The sequence below is a fragment of the Schistocerca americana genome, chromosome 7, assembly GCF_021461395.2.
Source record: "Schistocerca americana isolate TAMUIC-IGC-003095 chromosome 7, iqSchAmer2.1, whole genome shotgun sequence".
Taxonomy (NCBI): Eukaryota; Metazoa; Arthropoda; class Insecta; order Orthoptera; family Acrididae; genus Schistocerca; species Schistocerca americana.
This window is the reverse complement of record NC_060125.1, coordinates 359,399,946-359,423,346: the sequence shown is the minus strand read 5'-3', so window position 1 is coordinate 359,423,346 and position 23,401 is coordinate 359,399,946.

The following is a 23,401-nucleotide window of genomic DNA, read 5'->3' as shown; positions in this document are numbered from 1 at the left end:
GGCGGCAAGGCGAGGAAATGTGCACTGCTGTTACATACACTAACCCCCAGGGCAGGTAACTGGGGCGTTAGCGGCCACAAGACAGAGAAATACCGCTGGTTGAACTAAACAATGTAAGAAGCTGAAAATAGTAATTAGTAATTAGAAGCTCAAGAAGGCTAATCAGATCCGCCTTCCCCCAGTTACTCCACTCGCTCACCTTGGCAACACTATGAACAGCAACACGAACCCAAGTCACTGGAGAGTCGCGAGATTTCACAATGGTGGAGGTTTCTCTACGCGAATTGCAATGCACTCAACTTAAACATGCAGTATCCGGTTTCGACGAGGTCGTGCACCCTCGTCACCACTGCCCTTCAGTCCGGCAGTCCATACACGCCGCCAGCGGTCCCCGCGTGTTGTCGCTCTGTGCTGACCTCGCTGCTCCTGCCTCCCCAGCCGAACTCCACACTCTCCACACGGAAGAAGAACGAGGTCGGCCCAAAGATAGGGAAGCAGAACTACATATCGGTAAGCGCTGCTTCTGCCACTAGCGGACAGGCAACGCTTACGAAACCGAATGGCACCAGTGAACACAAGAAGGAGAAACGACAGAACCACGCCAACTAAACGATACGGTCTGGCAGAATCCTACATATGGCCGCTGCACCGCTCAACCTCCCCCTCTGAAAGAGAAACCCCAGGGGGAGGGGTTAGGAGACCCAACGTGCGGCCTAACCAAACTTAATTGGATTAAGATGGACTTGGTATTGCTTACCGGTACAGTTGTCTGTAACCAGAAGATTAACTGGGCCTAAAATCTGCATAATAGTACACAGACCCAGAAAACAGGGCGTAAATTTACCAAGGTTGCCAACACGCACCTCCCTCCCGGGAAAATTACGGACATACGAGTACATCTGATCTCCCAGCTTACCCCTGAAGACTCGCCGATTACGATCAGCTTGTTTGTTGTGGGCCCTGAGAAAAGTGCGCCTGGCACGATTCCAGTTTTCCTTGACAAGCTGATGCGTGATTTCCGTGGGAACTAGGTCTTGAATCCCCCATAAGTTCGAAAGGAGGGAATTAATAGGATAAGCCAACACTAAGGAAACCGGAGTAACCTTCAAAGTCTCATGGCTTGCGGCATTGAAGGCAAAACTAAGCCAAGGGAAGACTCCCACTTACGGCGGGAGGGGTTAGGAGACCCAACGTGCGGCCTAACCAAACTTAATAGGATTAAGATGGACCTGGTATTGCTTACCGGTACAGTTGTCTGTAACCAGAAGATTAACTGGGCCTAAAATCTGCATAATAGTACACAGACCCAGAAAACAGGGCGTAAATTTACCAAGGTTGCCAACAAGCACCTCCCTCCCGGGAAAATTACGGACATACATCTGATCTCCCAGCTTACCCCTGAAGACTCGCCGATTACGATCAGCTTGTTTGTTGTGGGCCCTGAGAAAAGTGCGCCTGGCACGATTCCAGTTTTCCTTGACGAGCTGATGCGTGATTTCCGTGGGAACTAGGTCTTGAATCCCCCATAAGTTTGAAAGGAGGGAATTAACAAGATAAGCCAACACTAAGGAAACCGGAGCAGCCTTCAAAGTCTCATGGCTTGCGGCATTGAAGGCAAAAAAAACTAAGCCAAGGGAAGACTCCCACTTATGGGGGGAGGGGTTAGGAGTAGAGATGGCCAAAACTGTTCTCTTCAGAGGTTGGATCAGAACTGTTCACTCTCTGAAATGAACTAGCTTTTTTCCATGACTCACCACTCATTCACAATAGAAAATAAATGGAAGGCACATTGCCCTTTAAACTTGGTTTATTCCAGTACTATACCTGTATTTTGATCTTATTTGATCCTATTTTGAAGTAACACAGATAATGAGTAAGAATTTTGTATTGTTTATTGAAATTTCCACGATATGACAAAGTTTTTGATTATTGATTTATTTTGCACTATCGTGGTTTTTTGGTGATCAGAAAATGTTGTAACTTGAGATTTACATTAACAATATATTTAGCTATAATGTATTGAAATTTCATTAACCTCATACAAATACATCGCAAGCCATTTATTTTTAAAGTAAGCGTTTCCTTCCGAAGACGCCTAAAATCGCAAAATCCGTACCAGAATAAGAAAAAAATATATACAAATTTGACTGTAAGATTAAAGTGCTGCATATAGCCTTACGCAGAATAAAACAAGGAAAATATTGGTGTATCACATTTTGCACGTAATTAAAGCGTAAATTCGAGTGTCCATAATAAAAATCCTATAGTAAGAAGAGTCGTCAGGAACCTAATCTGATCAGTTTAAACAAATAAAAATAAAATAAAAACAAATGATGTATACATAACATAATAATGTAATATACATAGCGGTATTACTACGAAGAACAATATCCAGTAGAGACGAACTCCGATGCAGAGGCGCTGAGTCAAGCAGGTCGAGCCGCGAGCTGTATTACTGCATGAGCTAAGACCGCAGAGACCAGAGTGACACCTGAGTTGCTTTGCTCAACGCTCTGGCTAGAGTCGAGAATGGTGGGATGAGCGTTGAGCAGGCGACTTCCGAGGGTGAAGGGAGCGGTGAACGGCCACCAGCCACCTGCTCCGAGACAAATCGTCCGTTCTCTTACGAGCAGGTTGTTGCAAGTAGTTCTTATGTTCTCCGCTAGGAGGCTCTCTGTCCTGTTGCTCGCATCAACTGCCCAGAGGGCAGGACGTGCGACTGAAACGATCGCCGACGGAGTGCGATGCTAAGTTAAGCTGCGCCAGACACTGCACGGCGCACGCGGCAGAGGAAGCACTGACAAGGCACGGCATATGTGAAACACAAAATCCAGTGGGGCACTGCACAATGCAGGCAGCCAAGGTAGAAGCAGGGCAGAGGCCGGCGCTGGCTGTGTTGTGTGGCGTGCAGTGTGCTCTGACCAGCAGAGGCCCCACTGATATACTCCGTCTCTCTCTCTCTCTCTCTCTCTCTCTCTCTCTGCTGTGGGAAACGTTTGGAGCTACCGTTCTTTTTTTCTGAATCACTGATTGTTCACTCCTTTGAAAGATTCAACTCTATGAATCAGTTCAGGAGCGGATCCCCCATCTCTAGTTAGGAGACCCAACGTGCGGCCTAACCAAACTTAATTGGATTAAGATGGACCTGGTATTGCTTACCGGTACAGTTGTCTGTAACCAGAAGATTAACTGGGCCTAAAATCTGCATAATAGTACACAGACCCAGAAAACAGGGCGTAAATTTACCAAGGTTGCCAACACGCACCTCCCTCCCAGGAAAATTACGGACATACATCTGATCTCCCAGCTTACCCCTGAAGACTCGCCGATTACGATCAGCTTGTTTGTTGTGGGCCCTGAGAAAAGTGCGCCTGGCACGATTCCAGTTTTCCTTGACGAGCTGATGCGTGATTTCCGTGGGAACTAGGTCTTGAATCCCCCATAAGTTCGAAAGGAGGGAATTAACAGGATAAGCCAACACTAAGGAAACCGGAGTAGCCTTCAAAGTCTCATGGCTTGCGGCATTGAAGGCAAAACTAAGCCAAGGGAAGACTCCCACTTACTGGAAGACTTCTGATGAAAGATAATCAGTGTGGATTTAAGGTTACGATCGACCCTTTCTGCAAAGGACCCCTGTGGATAATACGGAGTGGTAGTTACATGCTTAACACCACTTTGACAACAGGAGGCTTTGAACAGAGCCGAAAGAAAGGCCTGTGCATTATCACTAACGATTTGCTTGGGAGGTCCAAAAACACTAAATACGTGAGTTATATGCGAAATGGTGGTGGCAGCAGTTACATTACGACTCGGAAGGAGCCAGGTAAACCTCGAAAACGCGTCGATAATGACTAATACATACCAATGGCCTCTTTTTGTGCGAGGTAAGGCCCCCACATAATCAATATAGAGATTGTATTTGTAGCTCTGGCCTAGGTGAAGTCAGTTAGTTTAAGTTAGTTCAAGTGGTGTGTAAGCAGGTGAAGTCAATTAATTTTTGAATCTGGTATGTGTTTTTAAAATTGTTCTCATTCCATGGGTTACCCAAGCGTAATTTTATTATCTTACTGAGTACTCAGCGTTGCCTGGGTATGTATTTATTCCAATTCTATTAGTTCATCTTCTCCTATCTCCTCTCTCTGTTCGTCTTTTTTGTCCCCCTGTCTGACCATCTCCTTCTCCCACCTCTCTCTGTGCACCTCATCCACACCCCAACTTCTGTCCACCACCTCCTGCCACTCTCTCTGCCCATCTGCTACATCCCCCCCCCCCCCCCAATGTCCATCTCTTCCTCAGCCTCTATCTCCCCCTGCCCCTGCAGTCTCCTTGTCACCCTCTCCATCTCCTTTTTCCCCATCTCTCTGTACACCTCTTCATCCCCCCTCTTTCTCCTTCTTCCCCTCCCTCTGTCTATCTCCTACTTTTTCATTCCTCTGTCCATGTCCTCCTGCCACCTCTCTCTGCTCACCTCCTCCACTTCCCTTTCTCTGACCACTTCCCACTCCCCTTCTCTCTCTGCCCATCTCCCCCTCCCTCATGTCTCTATCCATCTGCCCCTCCCCCATTCCATCTCTTCTTCTCACAGTTCACGTTATACCCCCATCCTGGTAGCAGGTACTCGTTCTTACCTCCCACACTATTTATTTCCAGGTAGTAAGTAATCTGTGTACAAAGTTAGGATGAAATCGAGCCACAGGTTTAGGCCAGGTTTCTTGTCCACAGCTTTGCCTACATAGCCACAAGTCATATTTATTAACAAATTTCGCACATATTTCTACAGCAGCAAAGAAGTAATATATTTAAACGTCACGCACGATGCGCCATTTTTTCAGTAATTTCAGTTTTTGTGATGCCATATCTCCTGAATTATGTCTCATAAAATGATACAATTTTGCAGGAGTATCCAGTAACATGTGAATACTGTCTGTAAAGTGTGTCGCAAATGTAATTGGTAGTAAAGATGTAATAATTATAACGATATGCCTGATGTGGCAGTATATGCAATGAAAAGAGTAAATATAATAAGCTATACAGTTTTTTTTTTCCTTTCATCATTTTGTGGGGAGGGGGTTCTCAGCGAGAAAAAGTTTGGTAAAGGTTTTAAATTATGTGTAAAGTTTGTTGCAAGTGACCAAGTGCAAATACTGGATGAATAAAGTCTGGGCATTCACAGGTCGTGGGCTACACTTCTTTTTCACCCCATCACCCACTTTGATAGGTAGATGGTTCTTACCCCCAAAGATGTTCTTTCCAGACAGTAAGTGATATGTATACCAAGTTTGGTCGAAATTGGTCCTGTGGTTTAGGTGGGGACGTGGAACATACATACATACATATACACATGCACACATTTTTAACATGTATGAATTACTTTCTTGAAAATGATTAGTATCTTTGAGGCCTGTTACTTGATTTTGGTTTTTAATTAATTGTAGTGGTTACTGCATCTTGCGTTTATTGAGAGGGCATTACAGTACTACTGCATATTTGTTGTTATTGAAACACTTATTGGATTTTAACGCATTGCTCTTGTAATTTTTTAAGGACTTGTTGCAATGTAAAATCTCTGCCGTGTCGTTAAGTAAAAGATTTAAAACTATGCTCACTCACAGCTCAACCCAGCTCTACCATTTCCTGTTAGGTCATACTCTGGTAACACAGTGTGCTTGTGGATGTGGGGGTGAGTTGTGAGTTAGGGTCAGAGTCACTATAGAGAATATTTTTAGGTATAACTGATTGGGTTTTCACCGTGGCAAATGCTAATCTGCTTGGTGCTTGTTTCAGTATGGCCGGAAGGGACGTGACCGAACTGATGAACCTACGTAACGGTGAAGTATGACTCGAGATCAGGAGCGCAGCTACCGCAGGAAGAGCAACTGAAATGGCGCAACGTTGCGAGGGTCCAGCAGGATAAAATTATATGTCTTGTGGTCCCGTAATCGACCACTTAATTCTTATAAGTGCCGGCCGGGGTGGCCGAGCGGTTCTAGGCGCTACAGTCTGGAACCGCGCGACCGCTACAGTCGCAGGTTCGAATCCTACCTCGGGCATGGATGTGTGTGATGTCCTTAGGTTGGTTAGGTTTAAGTAGTTCTAAGTTCTAGGGGACTGATGACCTCAGACGTTAAGTCCCATAGTGCTCAGAGGCATTTGAACCATTTGAGCCAATTCTTCTAAGTGCGGATGTACAGGGTGTCCATAATTAACGTTACAGTTTCAAAACGCTGTAGAAAGAGAACCACTGCTCAGAAAGACTTCAAATTTGTACAGCATACTGTTGACGCGGGATGAAACGTCACGAAAAAGAATTAAAGTAAATTTGACCAATAGATGGCGCGGCAATCGTCAGCATATCCGCACCGACAGGTGCGCGGCATCATGGCTGTCTCCTTGTCCGCCCCGATAGCTGAGTGGTCAGCGTGACGGATTGCCGTCCAACGTGCCCGGGTTCGATTCCCGCCGAGGTTGAGGATTTTCCCCGCTCAGGGACTGGGTGTTGTGTTGCCTTCATCATCATTTCATCCCCATCCGGCGCGCAGGTCGCCCAATGTGGCGTCGACTGCAATAAGACCTGCACCAAGGCGGCCGGACCTGTCCCGTAAGGGGCCTCCCGGCCATTGACGCCAAACGCTATTTCCTTGGCTGTCTCCTTGTAGGACTGAGCGCTGCCGATAAAGCTCTTCTGCAAGAACGGTGACTGTGCGCCTGCAGCCCTGCACATGTTTCGGACACACAAGGTTATGAAAAAAGTCATTGGTCCGATGTCTGCCAAGAGTGTGGAGAAAATGATTACAAAATTCGAAACGACAGATTCTTTTGATGCGCAATGTGGCAGAGGGAGAAAAGCTGTTGATTCGACGTCTTTCGAATATTTGGACACAGCATTGCAGGAGAGGTGGAGAGGTGGTGCGCAAATATGCAGTGCACATGGAATTTCCCGAACGCTGGACGTACCCGAGAGCGCGATGCCTAAAAACCTACGAAATATTCTGCGTTGCTATCCATAAAAAGTCTCTCGTGTTCAGGAGTTTCTCTCAGCTGACCTGCAAGGAGAAAAACGTTCGCTCTGGAATTTCTTGCTCGCATGAAAGTGGGCAATGAATGGCAATGGAACATTCTATGGACGTCGAAACCTATTTCCATCTCTAAGTACATGTCAATACGTAGAACTGCAGAATATGAGCAACGGAAAATCCGCATGCACATCAACCGTACAAACTTCATTCTACGAAGATGGCTGTGTAGTGCGGATGACGGCATCGTTTATCGTATGGCCGTAATTTTTTGAGGAGGTGATTCCTGTTGTTACTTGTACCGTCAGTGATAAACGCTATGGAGTCATCTGCGCAACAACGTCATTACAACCCTTCAACAGCTTGGATGTGTGGACAGGATCATTTTTATGCAAGATGGCGCTCCTCCGCACACTGCACAGTAAGTGAATCAGCTGCTGCAGAGGCATTTCGGAAATGCTAGACTTATCTGCTTTCATTTCCCTATAGGCTAGCCCTCCAGGTCACTTGATGTTAATCCATGTGACTCCTGGCTGTGGAGTTATCTGAAAGCTATTGTGTTCAGTCCCCTCAATTAAGAACGTAGCTGAATTGAAGGCGTGTATTGCGCATCGCATTCTCATCTGACTGCCGAGACACTCTGACCTCTAGTGGAAATGCTGTTTCTCGAATTCAGCTTGCGGCAGAAAACGGTGGTCAGCATATCCAACATACCTTGCATCAGGATCACGACTATGAACCTATGTCATTTTACTTTTTATCTGGTTTTTGGCCCCAGTCAATTAAAAGTCGATGTCATTTTGCTTTTTATGATGTTTTTGTCCTCAGGACATCCGATATGCTACGATCTTGCTGTGATGGATGGGCTTCCCTAATCAACAGTGTGGCTCTACTGTTGAACGTCTAAATTATGCAGTCATGCACATTCAACAGTACAGATTTTGCAATGTGCAACTCAAACCATAGCCGTCGTACTGTGATTGAGCTGTCATTTGCAGCCGACCCCATTTAATATAAGACGCTTACAGCCTGCACTAGTAAAATTTTTGTTAATTTTTTTTTGTTCCATGGTGAAACCATTGCGTCAGTAATATTCTGCCCAAAGTTGAAAGCGTTCTGAGGACTAGTTCTCTTTCTACACCCTTTTGAAACTGAAACTTTAGCTATGGACATCCTTTACATATTTTGCTCAAGTTACTTAAATGAATAACAGCGAACTTCAACAAAACGGATTTACTGTCGTAATTAGATAAATAGATCTTTTTGAACTTAAATCACCTCAAACGACTGACTTTCTCTCCTAGCCAAAAGCACGTTCTTTTGTCTTGCACAACATAGTTAACATTTTTCGAAAGACGGCCTCTGTTTGAAGTATTCCGTGGAACGACGTACTGAGTTAGGGTCTCTATGCTACACCTATGCTGACGTCAGTACATCTGTGGCTGCTTCCACAACAGCGAACGAAGTTCAACGAATACCCCAAACAGAAATTACGAAACACAAGCAGAAACTTAACCTATCACATGTTAGGTAGATAAATGATTGGTTATCGAAATATTTTTAATGGTTATTCATACCCTGAAGAGCCAAAGAAACTGCTACACCTGTCTAATATCACGTAGGGCTCCCGAAAGCACGCAGAAGTGCCGCAGCACGACGTGGCATGGAACCGACTAATGTCTGAAATAGTGCTGGAGTGAATTGACACCATGAATCCTGCAGGGCTGTCCATAAATCAGTAAGAGTACGAGGGGGTGGAGATCTCTCCTGAACAACACTTTGCAAGGCATCCAAGATATGCTCAATAATATTCATATCTGGTGAGTTTGGTGGCCAGCGGAAGTGTTTAAACTCAGAAGAGTGTTCCTGGAGCCACTCTGTAGCAATTCTGGACGTGTTGGGTTTCGCATTGTCCTGTTGGAATTGCCCAAGTGCGTCGGAATGCACAATGGACATGAATGGATTTAGGTCAGCAGGCAGGATTCTTACTTACGTGTCACCTGTCAGAGTCGTATTTCGATGTATCAGCGGTCCCATATTACCCTAACTGAACACGCTCGACACCATTACAGAGCTATCACCAGTTTGAACAGTCCTCTGCTAACCCGCAAGGTCTATAGATTCATGAGGTTGTCTCCATACCCATAAACGTCCATCCACTCGATAGAATTTGAAACGAGACTCGTTTGACCAGGCAACATTTTTCCAGTCGTCAACAATCCAACGTCGGTGTTGCTGGGCCCAGCCGAGGGGTAAAGCTTTGTGTCGTGCAGTCATCATGGGTACACGAGTGGGTTTTCGCCTCCGAAAGCCCATATCGATTATGTTTCGTTGAATGGTTCGCACGCTGAAACTTGTGATGGCCCAGCATTGAAATCTGCAGCAATTTGCGGAAGGGTTTCACTTCTGTCACCTGAACGACTCTCTTCAGTCGGCGTTGGTCCCATTCTTGCAGGATCTTTTCCCGGCTGCAGCTGTGCCGGAGATTTGATGTTTTGCCAGAATCCTGATATTCATAGTACACCCGTGAAATGGTTGTACAGAAAAAATCTCCACTTCATCGGTACCTCGGAGATGCTGTGTCCCATCGCTCTTTCGCCGACTGTTACACCACGTTCAAATTCACTTACATCTTGATAGCCTGCCGTTGTAGTAGCAGTAACCGATCAGACACTTGTTGTCTGGTATTGGCGTTGCCGACCGCTGCGCCGTATTCTGTCTGTTTGCGTATCTCTGTATTTGAATACACATGCTATTCCAGTTTCTTTGGCGCTTCAGTGTGTATTACATCAAAGTTACAGTAGAGAAAGTTTACCATTCATATGTTATGCCGAGAGAACAGAAATTTTAAATCAGAGAAGACATTCATGGGACTTTCTTCAAACTAAAACTTCGAAATTTCCGTACCTTTACAGTGTCTTCGATAGGTGTTCGAGCGCCCAGTTGCCTCACCGGACCTGTAGCTTTAAGGGATGAGAGCGTCGGTTTACGATACTCAGTCAGCCTTGGCCGAGGTAGTTTCAGTAACAGGGTTGTTAGAAATCAGAGAACCGTCACGTTCTCAGTTTGGTAGATATCGGTCGCGAGTGTTGCGTTATATCTACACTTACATACATACTCTGCAAGCCACTATATGATGCGTGGCAGGCTACCTTTACTAGTCGTTTACTTTCCCGTTCCACTTGCGGACAGAGCGAGGGGAAAATGACTGTCTATATGCCTCCTTATGAGCCCTAATTTCTCATATCTTCGTTGTCCTTACGCGCAGTGTATGTTTGCGACAGTAGAATCGTTAGGCATTCAGCTTCAGGTACCGGTTCTCTAAATTTTCTCATTAGTGCTCCTCGAAAACAGCGTCACCTTCCCTCCAGGGATTCCCGTTTTAGTTCCCGAACATCTCCGTAGAACTTGCGTGTTGTTAGAACCTACCGCTAACAAACCTAGCAGCCCGCCTCTGAAACTGCTTCCATACATTCCTTTAAACCGTCCTCGTGCAGATAACAAACACTCGAGCAGTAATCAAGAATGACTTACATGACTTAAATAAAAAAATAGTAGATACATAACACTGATTGAAAATTTCAAAATTTCTGCCATGATTCTCAGGTTAAACATAAGGGCCCTGGAGAAAAGTCACCTCATGAGTTAGGGGTTAATTACTTTCTAGTCTGTAGTTCTGCCATCTTCAGTATGTGATCAGATGTGAGCTGAGTTGTCGCCCCTCAGCTCACAGCTCCTGGTGGTGCCGACTTTGGTCGTGCAGCTTGAGGCTAGTGCTACTGGGTATTGCTGTGGGAGACCAGGTCTGAGGACGCAGGGTATATCCAGCATGTCCCTTGTGTCCTCCCGACTGGTCCACTACTGTGACCACCCCAGTTAATACCCACGCTGAGTACGACCCTTCAACCATTTTGCTCTCGGGAACATTCACGTGGGCATCCGTGTGTTCAGTGGAGCTCATGCAAGGCACCATGACAGCCAAGGTTTGTGATTCAATGGTTGCAGACCACATACACCCCTTCACGACGACCATGTTTCCCAATGGCAGTGGCATTTTTTGCCATCTTCAGTATGCAATCACATCTGAGCTGAGTTGGTGCCCCTTAGATCACAGCTGGCTTTGGTCGTACAGATTGAGACTGGTGCCAGTGGATATTACTGTGGGCGACCAGGTGTGGGGACACAGGGTACATCCAGCACATCCCTTATGTCCCCCCAACTCGTCCATTTCTGTGTCATCAGTCCCAGTTAATGCCCACAACGAGGAAACTTCAATCTCACCTCAAATACATTGATCATCCAGAACATTATGACCACTGATATACCATCGATATAAAAGCGATAAGAGCGTCACCTGGTGAGGAATGACTGCTAATCATTCACGCGCACAGTACATGTAATATCAGTGAGCGTGCAGTCTGTGTGCAGAATGGGGAAGCCACGCGATCTATCTGAGTTTGACCGAGAACAGATTGTGATGGCCTGGAGGCTTGGCACGAACATTTCGGAAACTGCAAGACTTGTCAGGTGTTCGAGGGGTGCTGTGGTGAGTATCTTCAACAGGTGACGAAACCAAGGTGAAATCACGTCCAGATGTCGTGAGGTTGGGCGGCCACTGCTCATTATAGATGTCGGACGCTGTAGATTGGGCATAGTGGCAAAACAGGACAGGTGGGGAAATGTAGAGAAACTAACATCAGACTTTAATGTCGGGCAGAGTACAAGTGTATGTAAATGCAGAGCACACCTAACACTCCTAATGATGGGCCTTTGGGCCTTCGCACCCGATGACCCATGTGTGTGCTATTATTAACACCTTGACATGGGCAACTATGACTGGAGTTGGCCATAGTGGATGAGCGGTTCTAGGCATTTCAGCCTGGAATCGCGCGACCGCTACGGTCGCAGGTTCGAATCCTACCTCGGGCATTGATGTGTGTGATGTCCTTAGCTTAGTTAGGTTTAAGTAGTTCTAAGTTCTAGGGGACTGATGACCTCAGATGTTCGGTCCCATAGTGCTCAGAGCCATTTGAACCATTTGAACTATGACTGAAATGAGCATGTGACCATCAGCACAGGATGTTGGCGTAGTGGCAGAGCGTTGCATGGTCTGATGAATCCCGATACCTTCTACATCATGAAGATGGGAGGGCACGAATCTGTTGTTTTCCAGGGGAACAGCTCCTTGACACCTACACTGAGGTACGGAGACAAGCTGGCGGTGGCTCCATTACGCTCTGGGAAACATACACGTGGGCAGTCATAGGTCCAGTGGAGCTCGTGCAAGGCATCATGACGTCCAGGATGTATTGTACAATGGTTGCAGACCACATACACCCCTTCACGACGACTACATTTCCAAAGGCAGTGGTATTTTTCAGCAAGATAATGCGCCATATCACAAGACTAGGAGTGTGATGGAGTGGTTCAAGGAGCACAGTGGCGAGTGCCAAATGATCTGCTGTTTCTCCATTTGCCCAGAGCTGAACCTGATCGAACGCATGGGATGAGATTGCACGTGGCATCAGAGATCATCGCCCCCTCCCCGGAGTTTACGAGAATTAGGTGACTTGTGTGTGCTGATGTGGCGTCATCTCCCTCCAGCGGCCTACCAAGGCCTAATTACTTCCATGTCACGACACGTCGCCGTTGTGACTTCAATTCACCCCTAATATGTTGGCGAAGATATATGTTCAAAGCTGGCGATAGGTGTAAAACATTCTCAGACATTGGACTAAATACTTTCTGCAAAAATTATTTTGAGCTGTTTGTTCAGGAGTCAATTCGAAGTGTAACAGGCTGCGAAAAGATACTTGGGTTCTCAGTAACAAATAATATTGGGCAAATAGGGAGCGTCATGACGGATGTAGGGATTAGTGACCGGAGTGTCGTTAGGTCGTTGTGGCGAGTCTGATTACAGTAACATCCAAATCCACCAAAAATAAACGCAAAATCTATCTGTTTTAAAAAAGGAGGTAAAAATTCGCTTGGCATCTTCCTAAGACGCTGTTTCCTGTCCCTCCCAACAAACTATGTGTAGATCATATGAGGCAATTGAGAGATATATACCAAACAAATAAACAAAAGATGATACTGATACCTCATGTCAGACAAAATAGGTCAGAACAGTGTTGCAGAAGCAACGAAAAAGGGCATGACAAGTTTAAAAGAACACAAAATCTCCGAGGTTGGCGATTCATTACAGAAGTCTGCAGCTTGGTGCAGACTTCAGTGTGAGATGCTTTTAATGGCTTCCACAATTAAACTCTGTCTCGAAACCTGTCAGAAAATCCAAAGAGATTCTGGTCGTATGTAAAGTAGATCAGCGAGAAGACAATCAATAACTTCACTGTGCGATGCCAATGGTAGTATTACCGATGACAACACCATTAAAGTAGAAATATTCAACACAGTTTTACGAAAATCCTTCACTAAAGAAGATAAAATAAATAATACAGAATTCGAATAAAGAGCAACTGCCAACATGAGTGACTTAGAAGTAGATTTCCTCGGTGTACCGTAGCAGCATAAAGCACTTAATAAAGGCAAATTTTCCGCCCCAGATAAAATACCATTTAACTTCCTTCTAGAGCATGCTGATACAACAGCCCCATACTTGTAACATACAACCACTTGTTCAATGACACATCCGTACCAAAAAGCTGGAAAGTTGTACAAGTCATACCAGTATTTTAAAAAAAGGAAATTGGAGTAATCAACTGAAATACAGACCCATATAACTTACGACGATTTATAGTAAGATTTTAGAACCCGCCAGGGTAGCCGAGAGCGCTGACGCACTGCTTCCTGGACTCGGGTAGGCACGCCGGCCTCGATCGAATCCGCCCGGCGGATTAACGACGAAGGGCCGGTGTGCCAGCCAGCTTGGTTGTGGTTTTTAAGCCGTTTTCCACATCCCACTAGGTGAGTACCGGGCTGGTCTCCTCGTTCTGCCTCAGTTACACGACTCGCAGACATTTGCAACATGTTCACACTATTCCATGGCTTACACTAGACACAGACAGCTGGGGTACACTAATTCCTTCCAGGGGGGTACAGGATGTTGACAGGAAGGGTATCTGGCCATCCCTTAACCTCAACATGCCACATTAACCATGGCTGACACTGCGTAAATGCGGCACAAGGCTTCAGAAAGAGAGAGAGAGAGAGATAGTAGGATTTTGGAACGTATAATGTGATCGAATATTATCAATTACTGCGTCCCCCCCCCCCCCCCTGTAGCTGAGTGGTCAGCGTGACAGACTGTCAATCCTAAGGACCCGGGTTCGATTCTCGGCTGGGTCGGAGATTTTCTCCGCTCAGGGACTGGGTGTTGTGTTGTCCTAATCATCATTTCATCCCCATCGACGCGCAGGTCGCCGAAGTGGCGTCAAATCGAAAGACCTGCACCAGACGAACGGCCTACCCGACGGGAGGCCCTAGCCACACGACATTTCATTGCATTTTCATCAATTACTGCAGAGGTAATAGTCTATTGACACATTGTCAGCACAGATTCAGAAATTATCGTTCTGTGAGACACAACTAGCTCTTTATTTGGGCTAAGTAATACGTGCTATCGGCAGGAGATCTCAAATTGATTCCATATTTATAGATTTCCAGAAGGCTTTCGATACTGTTCCTCACCAGAGATTCTAACCAATTTGCATACCTACGAAACATCGCTTCAGTTGTGTGACTGGATTCGTGATTTCCTGTCAGGAAGATCACAGTCCGCAGTAATCTATAGAAAACCATCGAGTAAAACAGAGGTAACTTTAGCATTCTCCAAGGAAGTGTCATAGGCCCCCTGCTATTCACAATCTATATAAACGATTTAGGAGACAATCTGCTCAGTCTACTTGGATTGTTTTCAAAGGATCCTGTCTGTTACCGTCTAGTAAAGGCGTTACACTGATGGAGGACATCGAGAAAGTCCAAATTAAGGCAGTTCATTTTGTAGTACCGTGAAATAGGGACGGCAGTGTCACGGATATTATGAGAGAGTTTAGGTGGCAATCGTTAAAGCAAAGGCGTTTTTCGTTGTGGCACGATTTTCTCACGATATTTCAATCACTAGCTTCCTCCTCCGAATGTCAAGATATTTTGTTGCTGCGTGGAGGGTAAAAATCGTAGAGGGAGACCAAGAGATGAATACACCAAGCAGATTCAGAAGGATGTAGGTTGCAGTAGGTACTGGGAGATGAAGGAGCTTGCACAGGATAGAGGAGCATGGAGAGCTGCATCAAATCAGTCTCAGGACTGAAGACCACAACAACTGATGACCTCAGATGTTAAGTCCCATAGTGCTCATAGCCATTTGAACCATTTTTCAAAGATTCTTGATAACTACCAAATCAGACCACACAGAGCAAAGAAGTTCACTCCCAGAAACAGAGAACAAGTTTTATTTTTTTCAAACAAATATACAATAACGTGTAACACTGCTTCTTGCTTGGCTAACGGCCTCATTTTGGTGAAGAAGAGTTTTTCAGTTATTCTATATCACGCTGACTCAGTCATTATGATTAGACCCCGTAGACCACGTAATACCACTTTATTTTCCATCTCCAAACTGATTATGAATCAAATCAGTAAGTTTGAATAAATAAAGCTATTAACAATGAGAAGATCCAACCTACGATTATGTAGGTCACAGATCATAAAAATAATAATTCATCTGTTGACTCCCTTTCTTTTGTCTCACTCTTTCAGAAGATGGAAAAAATAGACAAAGATCATTGAGGTACAATACTAGCAGACGACATGACGTCACAAACTTGAAGCCGACGTCCGCCATGTAGTAGCCTCAAAGATTAGCATCTGGTGGAAGTGTGTCGATAAAAAAGTCAGCTTTTATAAGCTAATTTTAGATACGCTGGTTACTTTCTTTGTGGTGATATTATTTCTGTGATTTCACTTTAGCTTTTCTACCAGAACAACTCGAAGAGCGCACCGGCTGAAATCTGTGAGAAGGAAATATTACAGACCGTCCAGATATTTCAAAATGTGTTCTCAGCATTTTCGGGAAGAGGACATAGATTGAACATCAGTTTCCTCATTCTGTTTTAAGGAAAATGCTGTATTATGAAAGCAGCGTTGTTACATCCCACACTTCGCTTCTTGGTTATTCGAAACGTGGACCAAAAAGGAAGTTTCATAACGCGGACAAACGCGTCGTATTACTGGATTAACTAGGCCTTTAAGACAAGAATAACATCAGAAAATGCTTTCCTGAGACTGTTTCACGCATGAAAACACTATAATATTTACTATTTGAAACAACAGGACAGAAATTAAGAACAGGAAACAGTTTTAAATAGTAGTTTGCTAGTGTTTAGGGGCTACTAACATGACAGTGTCGATTTCAAATCAAAGTACAGCGCCCGTCTCTGGAGCCACCTCCCCTTATTATATCTCCACGCCGACCGCGGTGGCCGAGCGGTTCTAGGCGCTTCAGTCTCGAACCGCGCGACCGCTACGGTCGCAGATTCGAATCCTGCTTCGGGCGTGGATATGTGTGATGTCCTTATGTTAGTTAGGTTTAAGTAGTTATACGATCTAGGGGATTGATGACCTCAGATGTTAAGTCCCAAAGTGCTCAAATCCATTTGAACCACACCTCCACGGGAAAAACAGATACTTCTAATAAGTCATTTAAACACAAAGGCGCATTCGCCTACTCATCCACAATTAGTACATATTTAATTAATGGAAATTAAAAAATCCGCCATTACGTGTAAACCAATGTATACAGCGGCATGTGCAAATACTAATACTTACAAGGGAACCTCCCCATAGCACCCCCCTCAGATTTAGTTATAAGTTGGCACAGTCGATAGGCCTTGAAAAACTGAACACAGATCAATCGAGAAAACAGGAAGAAGTTGTGTGGAACTATGAAAAAAATTAGTAAAATATACAAACTGAGTAGTCCATGTGCAAGATAAGCAACATCAAGTAGATTATAAGCACAGGAGCGCCGTCGTCCCGTGGTTAGCGTGAGTAACTGCGGTACGAGAGGTCCCTGGTTCAAGTCTTCCCTCGACTGAACATTTTACTTTCTTTATTTTCGCAAAGTTATGATCTGTCCGTTCGTTCATTGACGTCTCTGTTCACTGTAATAAGTTTAGTGCCTGTGTTTTGCAACCGCACCGCAACACCGTGCGATTAGTAGACGAAAGGACGTGCCTCTCCAGTGGGAACCGAAAACATTTGATCGCAAGGTCATAGGTCAACCGATTCCTCCACAGGAAAACACGTCTGATATACTCTGTGCGACACTGGTGACGGCATGTGCGTCACATGACAGGAATATGTTGTCGACCCATCTAACTTGCACACTTAGCGAATGGGTAAAAAGATTCTTCTACCTTGCCCGATTTAGGTTTTCTTGTGGATGTGATAATCACTCCCAAAAAAGTGATGAAAACATAAGAGTTTGACACATAAACTGAAAATAAAAAACTAAATTTTTCACTCGAGGTAAGACTTGAACCTAGGATCTCTTATTCCGTAGCTGCTCTCGCTAACCACGTGACCACAGCGCTCCTAGACGTTCGTTCGCCTTGATGTTGCATATCTTCGTATGGACTACTCAGTTTGTATATTTTACTATTTTTTTTCATAGTTCCACATAACTTCTTCCTGTTTTCTCGATTGATCTGTGTTCAGTTTTTCAAGGCCTATCCACTGTGCCAACTTATAACTAAATCTGAGGGGGGTGAGATGGGGAGGTTCCCTTGTTAGAAAAAAATATTATTAATGTGCACTCGTGTACCATGCAGGAAAGGTAAATAATAAACAAAGAGGTAATAATTTACATTCAGTGTCTTCTGTAGAGTATTAATCAATATTGAGATTTTTGTTCCCAGACGCTTATCCTTGTTTACAAAATTCCTCATCCGAAACAACCAGAGGAAGAAAGGCTACATGGCCATAACAAATTAAAAAATTTTAAGGGACAGAAATAAAAGGACTATATAGTAAATAATAAACCAGATAAGGAAAGAAGGAATATTATAACTGCAGCGATGTTGATTGTTACATTTCACTCACTGTTCTCAGTAGTCTCGTTTTCTGTGGGTCTCGCGATTTAGTGAGTCAGTCGGTGCCTGACGTAATGAATTAAAATATCTCACTATCTCAAAAATTAAATTATACTCTGTATCTGTACTAACGTTCAGCAATCGTTGCTGTAATTTCGTTTTTCAATTTTTTAAGATTATCGAGGCGCTAAACGTTTCCTCACCTTCGCCTTTTGTCTTCCGACTGTCTTCATGTAAGATTGCATTTCTTTGTCACTAGTAACTTTAGTAATAACAATGACGCTATTTAAGCTCACTTCTATTCAGTATACATTTGGTTAAAATCCCTTTACTAATGAAGTATTCAGGCCTTTAACTGCCGTGGGAAGTGATGGGTTTGTTGACGTGTCGCTTTCGCGTCATCAGTGCAACATCATTCACATATTTGCGTATCTAGCAAGTCGAACATTGAGATCTAATCTTCTCGTTACGAAGTCCGATTATTAGATTTGTGTTATGCAAATCATTTGCGTGCATTATGCTCCATATTACCATGGGCCGCCGTCACCAACCATTTCTGCTTTCCAATGACGACGCTGGACGTAACACCAAAAGAACCTTCCCTCCCCCCTCCCCCCCCCCCCAAAAAACGAGTAAAGGAGCCGTCTTTGTCCAAGTAGGAGTTATAATACTATTTGATAGTCAAATTCTAATTATTCAGATTCTTTAATGTGCTCATGTTATGGTCACTATGATGTGACCCACTTCCAAACAATTAGCTATCGGAAGATTTTACGTGCAATAATTTTATTACACATTCATTCTTTTGATGGGATGAATTACTGGGTGGCGCGCGAAATGTGTTACCAATTGTTTCTTTCACAATTTACGACGCACATTAGATATCCCGCTGGGATCTCTACAGCATTACCAACAGAGCTTGGAAAAACAAATGAGTTACGAAATGACGTGTAATTCACGATACTCGCGCTAGAAGACTAGTAAGCAGCAATGGCTGACAATGGAAGACTGACGAAAATTGTGTTACTTTTTCATGAAACGAAAAGCCTTGTTGTGACTCAGAAGCGTTTTCGACAACAGTTTAACACACGATGAGTCCCTTGCAAGAAGACCATCCACAGGTTGTACGATAAATTTGTACAGGAAGGAACAGTATTGGAAGCGAAGCGACCTCGTCCTAAACCTGTTTTCGCCGGAGAATATTGAAGCAATACGAGTTGCTGTACAAAGAAGTCCCGTGAAATAGTGTAGAAAGGCAGCAGCGCAACTGGGAATATCCAGACGCTCCGTTCAACGCATTCTTAAAAGTGACCTCCATATGTACCTATACAAGATGACGTGTGCACAGAAGCTCACCGAAGAACACAAGCAGCAGAGACTACTGTTTGCTCAGTGGGCGGAGGATAGGGAAGAAACTCTCAACAACGTTTGGTTTTCAGACGAGGCGCATTTTCATTGAGACGGTGTAGTTAACAAACAAAATGTACGCTTTTGGGCCACTGAAAACCCACAAGTGCTCCGAGGATTACAGCGTGGCCAGCAATTTCCAGTCATGGAGTTATTGGACCCTTTTTCTTTGAAGAAACTGAACAGCGAGCGTTATTTGAGCATGCTTCGCAATAGCTTCATTCCACAGCTTCTTGCTACTGCCTTGCCCCTCAACACGCAGTGGTTCATGCAAGATGGAGCAAGGCCACATACTGCAAACACTGTGTTGGAGATTTACACGAGCATTTCGACATGCGGATCATTTCACTCAGGTTTCCAGGTCGCTTCAATGACGGACAAAATTGGCCGCCCAACAGTCCAGACCTCAATCCATATGCCTTTTTTCTTTGGGGGTACCTAAAGGAAAAAATTTTCCCGAAACGTCCCCGTGATTTAATGGAGCATAGAAGACTTATTCTTCAAGCTTGCAGTGAAATTACGGAAGACATGTGCAGTAGGGTAATCACTAACTTCAGTGTTCGTTTGAAGGAAGTTAGGAAACGAAATGGTGGGCATATTGAGCATGTGATGAGTTAGAACAAATCTCCATGGACGGCGCTTCATTGTAGTACATGTTCCTTTCAGATTGTATTGACAATAAAGTTTATATTCAAAATCAAAATGGTAACACATTTCGTGCGCCACCCTGTACACTGAATGTTTGTTAAAGACGGAACATATGTGTACAGACTGTGAACACGACTGTAGTCATTTTGGAAGAGGGTGTGTCCAGAATGTACTCATCACGAAGATTCAGAAGAAAGAGTAGTAGTTGGCCAGCGAAAACCTTAAAATAAACATATTCGTTCATGTTCACAATACCTCAAAGAGAGAGAGCAACCACAAAAGCGCCGCAGAACCACGTCCAACCTGAACTACACCTCCAAACACAGTAGATTAAGCAAATCGGGTCATTGGTATACTCGACTGGTCGTATCACTTGAAATGAGGAAAAATCACGTCCCATCGCGCCACACTACACGATTCCAATCAGCTACTGTCCGGTTTCTGTCTAGTTTGGTCCAAGGAAGACCCACAGCTTTACGTGCCGCTGGCTGAAACTGCCTTTTGCAAGATATCCGACTCCAGATGTCCATTGCAAACTGTCCCATTCGCAATACTCATTCGGGAAACGGTTGAGATGGACCCGCATTCACTGAAAGCAGCAGTTCCTGTTCGTTTTGAAACCGATTGCCGAGCCGTAACACTTGGGCTCGGTAAGGTTCTTTTTACGATCACTGTTCTTACACCGTGTTGCATTTCTTGCAGACACATTGAGCAGTCCACGTTGATACACGAACAACTCGGGAAACCTCATTCACAATGCGGTGGTGCGCACTGTAACGTTCCAGAGTAAGAAGAAATTCAGGAAGTCGAGCCGTTCTGTCGCTAGTGTAGAAACGATACTTATAATATAAGATACTTACGGATTATGTTTTTTTATGAAATCTGTTAGTTAATACTTGTCGTCCAGTTGTTGGATGAGGTGGGAAATCATGTTGTCGACGCTCAGTAATTGTCAATCTATCCTGAGCGTGGGCAAAGAGGAAGCGACCATTCAGAATCTCTGAAGTTAAATAAAACATACAGTCTTACTGTGATATAACACTGAGGCGACAAAAGTCATGGGATAGCGATATGCACATATACGAATGGCGGTAGTATCGCGTACACAAGGTAGAAAAGGACCTCGCATTGGCGAAGGTGTCATTTTTACTCAGGTGTTCCACGTGAAAAGGTTTTCGACGTGATTATGGTCGCACGACGGGATTCAACAGACTTTGAACGAGGAATGGTAGTAGGATATCGACGCCTGGGACATTCTATTTCGGAAATGATTGGGGAACTCAATATTCCGAGATCCACAGTGATAACGAGTGTGCCGAGAATACCAAATTTCAGGCATCATCTCTCACCACGGGCAACGCACTGGCCGACGGCCTTCAAAAATGGTTCAAATGGCTCTGAGCACTATGTGACTTAACATCTGAGGCCATCAGTCCCCTAGAACTTAGAACTACTTAAACCTAACTAACCTAAGGACATCACTCACATCCATGCCCGAAGCAGGATTCGAACCTGCGACCGTAGCGGTCGCGCGGTTCCATCTGAAGCGCCTAGAGCCGCTCGGCCATACCGGCCGGCCCCGACGGCCTTCACTTAAAGACCGAGAGCAGCGGCGGTTGCGTAGAGTTGTCAGTGCCAACAGACAAGCAACACTGCGTGAAATAACCGCAGAAATCAACGTGGGACGTACGTCGAATATATCCGCTAGGAAGTGCGGCGAAATTTGGTGTTAATGGGTTATAGCAGTAGACGACCGACGCGATTGCTTTTGCTAACAGAACGACCTCCCCTCAGGGCCTCTCCTGGACTTTTGACCAAATCGGTTGGACCCTAGACGACTGGGAAACGGTGGTCTGGTCAGATGAGTCCCGATTTCAGTTGGTAAGAGCTGATGGTAGGGTTCGAGTGTGGCGCAGCCCCCACGAAGCCATGAACTCACGTAGTCAAGAAGGCACTGTGCAATACTGGCTCCATAATGGTGTGGGCTATGTTTACAGAGAACGGAATGAATCCAACGGAACCAATCATAGACTGGATACCGTTATGTTCAGCTACTTGGAGACCATTTGCAGCCAAACAACGATGGATTTTTTATGAATGACAACGTGCCACGTCACTGGGCCACAACAGTTGGCGATTGGTTTGAAGATTCTGGACAGTTAGAGCGAATGATTTGGTCGCCCATATCTCCCACCATTAATCCCATCAAGCATTTGTGAGAGATAATCGATAGGTCAGTTCCTGCACAAGATCCTGCACCGGCAACACTTTCGTAGTTATGGACGGCTATAGTGGCACCATGGCTCAATGTTTCTGCAGGGGGCTTCCAACGACTTGTTGAGTCCATGACACGTCGAGTTGCTGCGCTATCCCAGGAAAAAGGTCCGATACGATATTAGGAGCTATCCCACGACTTCCGTCACTTCGGTTAATTACGCTGAGAAATGACCAGCTACAATTACTGTTAATGATAAATTGCAATATTCAGGAGAGTAATCGACATTCTTTTGTCTGTGTGGTTCCTCGGCGCTAGCTCACAGTCGAGATTCGTACTGAACAGACGTTTTACACTGAGACATGGAGTCGCAGGTTCGAATCCTGCTCGGGCATGGATGTGTGTGATGTCCTTAGGTTACTTAAGTTTAAGTAGTTCTAAGTCTAGGGGACTGATGACCTCAGATGTTAAGGCCCATAGTGCTTAGAGCCATTTGAACCATTTTGAGACATGGGCAGAGCTACGCGAAAGGAAGAGTTTGTAGCATATGGTAACTAAATCCGTTTTGTGATATCTGAGTGTACTTTCTCCTGGAAAAATGGAGCCGTTAGGCACTTAGATCTGATACTGTAGAAGGTTCGTAATTTTTATTAGTGTACTAGTAGAGAATATACTTAGAATTTTCCTTTATTATTATTTTTTATACAAAGCTAAAAATCTGTGGTGATAGAACAAAGGTTTGACTGACTGAGAGTTCAGTTTGCCGGGTATAAAATATTTACATGTAATCGGTAAAAATTTTTATGAAGTTGTACGTGTAGACCGCAGAATTTGTAAGTGAAGCGTAGGGAATAGGAGAAACAGAGAATAAGAGTGGAAGCCATTGAAATGTGATGACGCAGAAAGATATTAAACACTAAATGTGTAAGTTAATACTGGGAAGATGAGGTAATTAAAAATATGGGTGACAAACAAGTCTATGGAACCCTTTACCGGAAGAAGAGATGTTTGGGACACGTGCTCACGGTATTAAGAATGGTAACTTGGCGTAAGAGAGAGCAATGCTGCGG